The sequence below is a fragment of the Orcinus orca genome, chromosome 19, assembly GCF_937001465.1.
Source record: "Orcinus orca chromosome 19, mOrcOrc1.1, whole genome shotgun sequence".
NCBI lineage: Eukaryota > Metazoa > Chordata > Mammalia > Artiodactyla > Delphinidae > Orcinus > Orcinus orca.
Window position 1 is genome coordinate 23,309,327 of NC_064577.1, and position 10,120 is coordinate 23,319,446.

A 10,120-nucleotide genomic window follows, 5' to 3' on the forward strand; every position below is an offset into this window, starting at 1 on the left:
GCTTCCGTTTGGAGTCCTTTCTTTTACGCACACACCTCTGTTGATTCAGGATCCGGCCTGGTAACCTGGGTAAATTACTTCACATGGCAGTTCAGATAACTTCAGTCCACTTGGAAAGCACAGATGGGAGAAGAGTCTACTTAAAGTCGGGGACTCCACGAAGGGACCTCAGAAAGGAATCGGCTTTGGTCGATGGGCCTAGGTGGGAAAGGGCGTGAGAACGTCACTTCCTCTCAAGGGCGAAAATGTCTCCGTCCTAAATGTTTGCATCTCCTCTCTGGAAGTTTCTTGAGCTTGTTTTCCGAATTGTCATCATGTTGGATCGCACTGAAGGCTCTTCTCTGCCGGATTCTGTGGCCTGGCTGCTAGAAGCACAGACGTAGAAGATTCCCCAAGGTCTGGCTACATTTTCTTTTAAAGTTTCAAACAGTGTGTGTGTGTGTATATATATATATACACACACACACACACACACATATATATATAACTTGAGCTTACTTATGTAAAAACGTGGGTGTACCTGTGTTTCAAGTTGTTTGCCAAAAAAGAAGCAGACTCACGGGTCTAGAGAACAAACTAGTGGTTTCCAGTGGGCTCTGGGAGGAGGGGCCATATAAGGGTGTGGGAGTGAGAGATGCAGCCTCTTGGGTGTAAGACAGGCTCAAAGATGTATGTACAACACGGGGAGTATAGCCAATATTTTGTAATAACTGTAAATGGAAAGACCTTTCAAAATTGTATAAAAAAATTTGAAAATTGTCCTAAAAACATGTTGGCCAGAATGTTAATAATGGTTAGTAACCACAGGAAGCAGCCACGGGTTTAAGCCCCAGCTGTACCCCTTGTGAGGGGTTACGAAACCTCTCTATTTCTTTGTCTCTGAAGCTGGATAGAGAGTTAGTGTGATGATTACGGGGCATGAAGGAGGCACTCCGTCAATGCTGCCCTTGGACCTTGAAGAAACGGATGCTGCCCTCGGCTGTAGCAGAGACCCAGAAAACAGAGGGCACTAGTTGAAGTAAAACACGACTTACTGACATTGGATGTCCCATGGGGGTGACCCAGCGCGTGGAGAATGGGTCAGAGTCAAGTTCACAGAGAGAATGGGGCGGAAAAAAAACCAATGTCATTTAGCTGCCTCCCTCAGAGGTCATAGTTCCCAGGTCAGCACATTCACTCCCCACGAGGCACAAGAAGCCAAATTCTAACAATTCTTCCTGGGAAACCCGGGGAATCCGTTGGACGACCCCAGTGGCCCCTGCCACCCAGAGACATGAGGGATCAGAGCCTCCCCGGACCTCAAAGTTGATTCTCCTGGACAAACTTGGAGACAGTGACCAAAGCTTGTCTCTTTGACCCTCCACTTTCTGACTGGCCCATTCCTAAGCTATGTTACAAGAGAAGGTTTAAAGTGCTTTTGTCAATATGCTTTTCTTGTATTCTCCAATTACATCGTCTTGCTGAAGGACCCAACGCTGACTTCTTAAGGTGACGACTTTGCTCGAATCTGCGCGTGTTAGTTTCATACGTGAACTCTCCAGGTAGGGTTGCCAGATACGAGACAGGGTTCCCAGTTACATTTGAGTTTCAGATCAACAGTGAATAATTTTTCATGTATGAGTATGTCCCAAATATTGGATGGGACGTACTCAGACTAAAAGATTATTTGTTGCTGCTCTGAAATTCTAATGAACTGGGCATCCTGTCTTTTTCTTTGCTGTATATATCTGGCAACTCCCTGTCCATGGGAGATCTTATTTCCTTCCACCCAAGTACTAGCCAGGCCCGACCCTGCTTAGCTTCTGAGATCAGAAGAGCTTGGGCTGGACATATGCAGGGTGGTATGGCTGTAGGCAATCCTACTCCTGGGCATATACCTGGAGAAAACCATAATTCAAAAAGATACATGCACCCCAGTGTTCAATGTAGCCCTATTTACCATAGCCAAGACATGGAAGCAACCTAATGTCCATCGACACATGAAAAATAAAGAAGATATGGTAATATATACAATGGAATACTACTCAGCCATGAAAAAGAATGAAATAATGGCATTTGCGGCAACGTGGATGGACCTAGAGATTGTCATACTAAGTGAAGTAAGTCAGACAGAGAAAGACAAATATCGCATGATATCACTTATATGTGGAATCTAAAAAAAAGATATAAAAGAACTTATTTACAAAACAGAAGCAGACTCACAGACATAGAAAACAAACACATGGTTATGGAAGGGGAAGTGGGGGGATAAATCAGAAGCTTGGGATTAACAGATACGCAGATAATAATAGATTGTTATTATCTATATATAAAATAGATAATCAACAAGGACCTACTGTATAGCACAGAGAACTCTGCTCAATATTATGTAATAACCTGTATGGAAAAAGACTCTGAAAAAGAATGGATACATGTATATTTATAACTGATTCACTTTGCTGTACACCTGAAACTAGCACAACATTGTCAATCAACTATACCCCAATATAAAATAAAAATTAAAAATAAAACAAACAAATAAAAATCTTATTTCCCTGTTTCCAAATTCTTGGAGGGGGTGACCTGGGGGATGCTTCTATAACATATACACAGTCCTGGAAAGGTAAGCATGGTCATTCTTTATGCACAAAGACACATTTCCACACAAACAGCAAGTATCTCCCCATGCGAGGCACGGCTTTGCTGGGTGGCTCCAGGAAAGAAGAGGCTGGTAGATCACAGTCTTTGCCATCAGGGAGCTCGCAGAGTAGACCATAGTGCAGTTAACCGCAAAAACCAGAGCAGAGCACAAGAGCCCTGCGGAGGTCTCCACGCCTTCCCAGTTCAGGGGAGAGGACATGGCATTGGCTTGATGGGGCCATATGGAGAAAGACTCCTTGTTGGGGTGGCATTTAGATGCTCCTCGATGTCACTGAGTGGAAGGAGTGACTTAAATGCATGCAAAGTCGAGGGAGAACTTCATGCATACTTGGTGGCTTCTTTGGGCAGAATGTAGATGACATCAAGAGACAAAGAAGGGGAAGTAAGTCTGGAAAGAGGAGGTGAGGTTCAAGAACCACAGAAAAGAAGCCAAGGAAAGAACCCAGAGTCACCCCAACTTTTTGTGCGTATACTTTTCAAATAAGGAAGTATTCCCAAATGTTCTCTTGGGAGAGGAGGAGGTGGGGGCTTACCTAGTCCTTCGAGGAGAAGGTTTCATCCCATTGAGAGTGAGTTCCTTTCACAAAAGGTTGCTTCTGTGGGTGAACTCATTCCTGGGGTCCAGCGAAAGGTATGAGAGAGAATCAGGTCTGGCCAAGTGACGTCTAAGCAAAGGTGGCCGTGGAAGACCACATGGATATCGCTTGCTTGACAGATTAGATACAGTCCAGAGAAGCTGTCCAGGAAATGAATTTCTGAAAAGTAAATTTATTTCCCAATTTTTCAATTAAAAAACGAGCATCCTGGGCTCTCAAACCTAATTTGCTCATTTCTTATGTGACCTTTAATTTAGCAAGTGTGTGAGCTAAAAACCCTGGTGAGACTCAGTTTTCTCATCTGTAAAATGGGAGTGTGGCCCAAATCACTATGTTTTCCTCCAATTGACCCAAAAGAAAGCTCTTGGTGAGGGAGGGGTTGGCAGGATAACAGTCCCGCTCAGAGGGCCCCAGGGCACCTGCAGTTCCCTTAGTCCCTTCTTGATAAGACAGTGTGGATGAAGCAAGTCCTAGGAGCAAGCCAGCCCACAGGAAGTGTACTGAGGGGGAGAACAGCCCCCCATCGCAGAAGAATTAGGCTGCACCTGGAAAGATAAGGCACGTAGAGTGCTTGTGACAGTGAACACTACAGGCCTGCAGTGGACCACACCTCCTGGTATTAATGGCCTCTTGATGTGCAAGGTACCCATCCTTGAATCTGGGCTGCTTCAAGCAATAGAACGGGACAGGGGTGACTCTGTACTGGCTCTAGGCCAACATCTTAAGGAAGCTCGGGGGATTCTGCTCTTGCTCTCTCGGGAGACCTGAGCTACCACATAGCCTGCACCCTGTATCCTGTTGGAGAGGCCACGTGGAGAGGGAGAGGCCCTGGGCTCCGTGGAGAACCGAGGACCCAGCCGGACCCAGTTTGTCCCTGTTACAGGCCACCCTGCCACCCCTCCCATGTCCCCACCCACCTCCACTTCTGGGTCACCTGACACGGGAGCGGAGACACCACCTCAGACGTTCCACCCAGACAGACACCAGCCACCCAGTGCCCTTGTTTAAATTCTCGACCCACAGATTTGTGAGCAAATAGCATCGCCGCTATTTTCAGCTCTGATGTTTTGGGTACAGCACTGGGTCATGAAATCCCACACTCACAGGAAAGGTACACCATCCCCCCCAAAAAATATGTCAGGAATCTGTGCTGTCCAGCTGGTCGGGTTTCTCAGGGTCAAAAGAAAGGATGTGCGCAGTTGAAACCACAGGCAGGAGCACTTCCTATTGGGGACCAAACAGGAGTTCCCTGAGGACCGCAGGTTCCTGGGCTCTGGGCTGGGAATGGGTGACAGCCCCTGGGGGGGTTCTCAGCTCTCGCTCAGCAGCCCTGGGCTGAGGGACCCGCCCCGGCTTTGTTCAGCCCTCGCTGTGCTCCCCCAGAGAGGCAAGGACACGGGGAGCTGTGTTCTGGGGAGGTTTGGTGGGGACCAAGTCGGGGGGCCCTCACCTCCTGGGAAGCAGCAAGAATGAAAAGAGATGGGAGGCGGGGAGTGGGAGGGGGAGCGGGGAACCACCCTATTCAGCAGCAGAGGCAGCTCTGGGGGCTCCTTCAGTCACCCCAGGACAGGAAGCAGGACGGAGAGTGGCAGGAGAGGACCCACCCGGATGGGGCCTACATTCAGGGCCTGGACTGGGGGCCAGGGCTTCCCGGGCAGGGGCAAGCCTGGGGCTCTGAAAGCAGCTTACACTTCCACGGGGTCAGGAAGGGGCAGGGTGCTCTGCACCCAGGGACACCCCCGAAGGTGCAGAAACAGGAGCATGCTGCCTGGGACAGGAGGACAGGTGACAAACAAGCAGGCCAGGCCAAGGTGGCATAGGGACCAGACTGCGATGGAAGGCTGGGCCTGGGTCTGGCCCATCACTGACTGTCCAGTAGCTAGCACACAAGAGATGCTCAACAGATGTTTGCTGAATAGAGGCACAGAGAAAGGATGGGGGATCGTCCTCGGGAAGAACCTGACCAGGATGAGCAGCTGTGGTAGGAGGGCATCTCCCGGGCCACGGGCTCTGGTCCAGCCTGGGCATCACATCGCCAGGTGACGTGGGCAAGTTGCCGCCTCTCTGCAGGGCTCAGCTCTGTGTCCGTGAATCAAAGGTGTTAGGGGAGAAGTTTCCCCTGTGCTCAGGGACTTGGTGTCTCTGAGATCTGGTGACTAATGTCGAGTGTGGATAGGGTGGTGTCAGGAAGGGAAGGAGATGGGAGGATCAAAGACAGTCCTGAGGAGGGGCATGGAGAAAATAAGGCAGCTGTCAGCAGAAACCGGAAGTCAGAAGGGAGAGCTGGGCTGGGGGGGAAAGATGACATGTTTGCCGTTAGGGAAGTTTAAAGGGGACAAGGGCACATCTTCAAATGGGCAGTGGAGGCAAAAAAATCACAGCCAACTAGAACATTCTCTCCATGGCCCCCCAAAAGACAGCCAAGGGCTTCCCTGGTGGCGCAGTGGTTGAGAGTCCGCCTGCTGATGCAGGGGACACGGGTTCGTGCCCCGGTCTGGGAAGATCCCACATGCCGCGGAGCGGCTGGGCCCGTGAGCCATGGCCGCTGAGCCTGCGCGTCCGGAGCCTGTGCTCCGCAACGGGAGAGGCCACAACAGTGAGAGGCCCGCGTACCGCAAAACAACAACAAAAAAAACAACAAAAAAAAACCAACAAAAAAAAGACAGCCAAGTCCTAATCCCCCCAAACTGTGAAGGTTACCTTACGTGGAAGAAAGGTCTTTGCAGATGTGATTAAGTAAAGGTCTTGAGATGGGAGATATGCTGGATTATCAGGTAGGTCCTGAATGCCCTCATGTGTGTTCTCTCTCTCTCTCTTTTTTTTTTTGGCTGTGCTGGGTCTTTGCGGCCAGCAGGGGCTACTCTTCGTTGCGGTGTGCGGGCTTCTCATTGCCGTGGCTTCTCTTGTTGTGGAGCACGGGCGCTAGGTGCATGGGCTTCAGTAGTTGTGGCTCGTGGGCTCAGTAGTTGTGGCGCACGGGCTTAGTTGCTCCACGGCATGTGGGACCTCCCCTGACCAGGGCTCGAACCCGTGTACCCTGCATTGGCAGGCGGATTCTTAACCACTGCGCCATCAGGGAAGTCCCATGTGTGTTCTTATAACAGGGAGGCGGAGGGAGATTTGACACCCAGAGGAGAAGGTGATGTGAAGACGGAGCAGAGAGAGATTTGAAGATGCTGGCCTTGAAGATTGAGGGATGCCGGCCACAAGCCGAGGAACGACGGCCACCCCCAGGAGCTGGAAGAGGCAAAGAGCAGATTCACCCCTGCAGCTGCCAGAGGGGGTGTAGCCGAGAGACAGTGTTTTCAGACACCCAGCCTCCAGGACTCTGAGACGGAAGACTTCTGTTCCTTTAAGCCACCAAGACTTTGCGGTAATTTCTACCAGCAGCCACAGGAAGTGAATACACTGGGCGTCCCCTCAATCACAGACTCTTAACTCACCACCAGGTCCCTCACCTGGGCCCCAGGTTAAGTGCTTTGGGTATGTTATCTCTCACCCCTCTGAAGAGCCTGTGAGGCAGGGACTGTTAGAATCCCCACTTCCCAAAGGAGGAAGATGAGGCACAGAGGTCGGACAACCCTTCAGAGGTCGCAGAGCTGGCGAGTGACAGAGCTATACAGAGGTGGGTGACTCCAGGGGTGGCCCTCTTAACCACTGCGCCGGCCTCTGTCCCAGCTGAACACATGCTCCTAAACATGACACCCACACAAGCTTGCAGGTCCTGGTGATGGAAGTGGTACCTTCTTCTTTCAGTGCCCTAAGTTATAAAGCTACTACGTATCACAACTGCACGTAGAGCTTGTTAGTCCCGTAATGGGGCTTTGAGCATCTATGTCCTGAGACATGTCACAGGGCAACAAACTGGGACCCTAAGAGGCGGTGGCTTGTTCACCGCCTTAAAGCTGGTCCCTGAAGTTAGAGCCAGAATCAGAAGCTAATTCAGAATGTTCCCACTCTATATTTTAGGAGCAAATTAAGCAGCTGAAATGTGAAAAGAAATGCCGGCTTGGTTACACGACCCTCGCTATCTAGGGCAGACCCAGGACCATGCTCCAGAACAAAGATCTGAAGTCAAACACACTCTCCTGACACACGTGTTCTGGGCACGTGAGGTGTGATGCTTGCCGCCCCCCAGAAGGTGCAAGGGAAGTGGGACTGGGCACTTCCCGGATGACTCATTGCACGGGGTGGGGGGCACCTGCCAAAAATGGGCCCATCCACTGGCTGACTGATGGCCCATCAGGGTGCCCTCCTACTGGGCGAGCAATTGGATTAACCAGAGCAACTCCCTGGAGTGAATTGGAGAATGTGGAGATTGACGAGAGACAGACAGACAGACGAGACAGAGCAACCAATCTCCAGAGCTACACTGCATCCGGAAACTTTCCCGGAAGAGGCGTGCATACCCTCCCTCCCCACCCCTAAGGCAGCCTCAGCGACTCTCCATTCTTCTGGGTGGATCGAGCCTCCTGGGTAGCTCACAGGGCACAAAACAGAGGCAAACGGACACAATTAGCAGCATTCGCCCCAGTTTTTGTTTTGCGTGTTTGCATTCAGATGTGTACGTCTTTCTTCTTTTTTTGGCCATGCCACGTAGCTTGCGGGAGTTCCCTGACCAGGGATTGAACCCAGGCCCTCAGCGGTGAAAGCTCGGAGTCCTAACCACCAGACTGCCAGACAATTCCTAGATGGCTACATCTTTAATTCCTTTTTGAGGTGATATTCTTTTTTTTTAATTTATTTTATTGAAGTTTAGTTGATTTACAATGTTGTGTTAATTTCTGCTGTACAGCAAAGTGATTCAGTTATACATATATGTTAGATATTTTTTCATATTTTTTTCCATGATGGTTTATCACAGGATATTGAATATAGTTCCCTGGGCTCTACAGTCAGACCTTGTTGTTTATCCATCCTCTAGATAATAGTTTGCATCTAGTAATCCCAAACTCCCAGTCCGTCCCTCCTCCACCCTCCTCCCCCTTGGAGGGGATAGTCTTATAAAATGCCTTCCTGAATTAATTTTGCTGCCCGTCACCCTAGCGAACCCACCTGGGCAAGTCAGATTTGCAAGGGCGTCCTCTCTACTGAGACAGGTCCCAGGAGGGCCCTTAACGGAACCAGCTTCAGGCAGAGACCACACTGTGTTCCTCTTTTTTCACGCTCTAGGGGCCAAAATGAGATGGGGCAACCTGGGACCCCATTTTTTCTATACACTCTTGTCTGAATTAAAAATGTTCGAAAAATGAATGTTAAACCCTTCACCCGTGGAGGAATGTTTAGTATATTCCTGAACACAATGCTAACTTGAAAAAATACCTATTTTGTGCTTGCCCATAGTAAAAATAGAGCTGAACTCTATAGGTCATTGGTCACTGATGTAGTACGGGTTTATACCTGTGTGCTCAGCTGATCGCAAGATCGGGGTGCGCGTGTACTGTGCTCATGGGTCCCATTCATATAAGGCTGAACTTCACGAACGGCACCCTCCTCCCCCCCACCCGCCAGTATCGACAGGACTCCTCTCTCAGGGGACCTTGAGCTCAGGTGTCACCTTTTGGTGACAAAAATGGCATCACAGACCGAGAATTTTTTTTTTTTTTTGCGGTACGCGGGCCTCTCACTGCTGTGGCCTCTCCCGTTGCGGAGCACAGGCTTCGGACGCACAGGCTCAGCGGCCGTGGCTCACGGGCCCAGCCGCTCCGCAGCATGTGGGATCTTCCCGCACCGGGGCACGAACCCGTGTCCCCTGCATCGGCAGGCGGACTCTCAACCACTGCGCCACCAGGGAAGCCCACAATTCTTTTTTTTTAAAGAATCAATTTTATTTAATTTTGGTTGTGTTGGTTCTTCGTTGCTGCGCACGGGCTTTCTCTAGTTGCGGTGAGCAGGGTCTACTCTTCATTGCAATGCGTGGGCTTCTCATTGCGGTGGCTTCTCTTGTTGTGGAGCATGGGCTCTAGGCGTGTGGGCTTCAGTAGTTGTAGCACGTGGGCTCAGTAGTTGTGGCACACGGGCTCTAGAGCGCAGGCTCAGTACTTGTGGCACACAGGCTGTTGCTCTCCGGCATGTGGGATCTTCCCGGACCAGGGCTCGAACCCGTGTCCCCTGCATTAGAAGGTGGATTCTTAACCACTGCGCCACCAGGGAAGTCCCAAGCTTGCAATTCTTTCAAAATATAGTTGACCCTTGAACAACATGGGCCATTAGAAGCACCGACCCCTTGCAGTCAGAAAATCTGCATATAACTTTTCAGTCACCCCTCTGTATCCTCAGCTTCACATCCATGGATTCAACCAACCGAGGATCTTGTAGCACTGCCGTTATGTATTTAGTGAAAAAAGCCTGTGCACAGGTGGATCTCTGCAGTTCAAACCCCTGTTGTTCAAGGGTCAACTGTAAACAGTTTTGTCACTTGATCGATAAGAAAAAAGTATTGGAATGGTTTTCATTTTATTTTGAGTAAAGTTGAACCCTTTTATGTTAATGGATCATTCAAAGTACCCGTTCTTTGTTCGTTTTCATGTCATGATGTCCATCTCCTTAAAGTCATTTAAAAATCCTTCATCTGCCATATACTTGGCATTTCTTTACCCCGTTCTGCAGTCTTCTAATCTTGTTACAAATTTTCTTTTTTTTTAATTTTCTTTTTTATTATTATTTTTAAAATTTATTTATTTATTTTTGGCTGTGTTGGGTCTTCGTGTCTGTGCGAGGGCTTCCTCTAGTTGCGGCAAGTGGGGGCCACTCTTCATCACGGTGCGCGGGCGTCTCACTATCGCAGCCTCTCTCGTTGCGGAGCATAGGCTCCAGACGCGCCGGCTCAGTAGCTGTGGCTCATGGGCCTAGTTGCTCCGCGGCATGTGGGATCTTCCCAGACC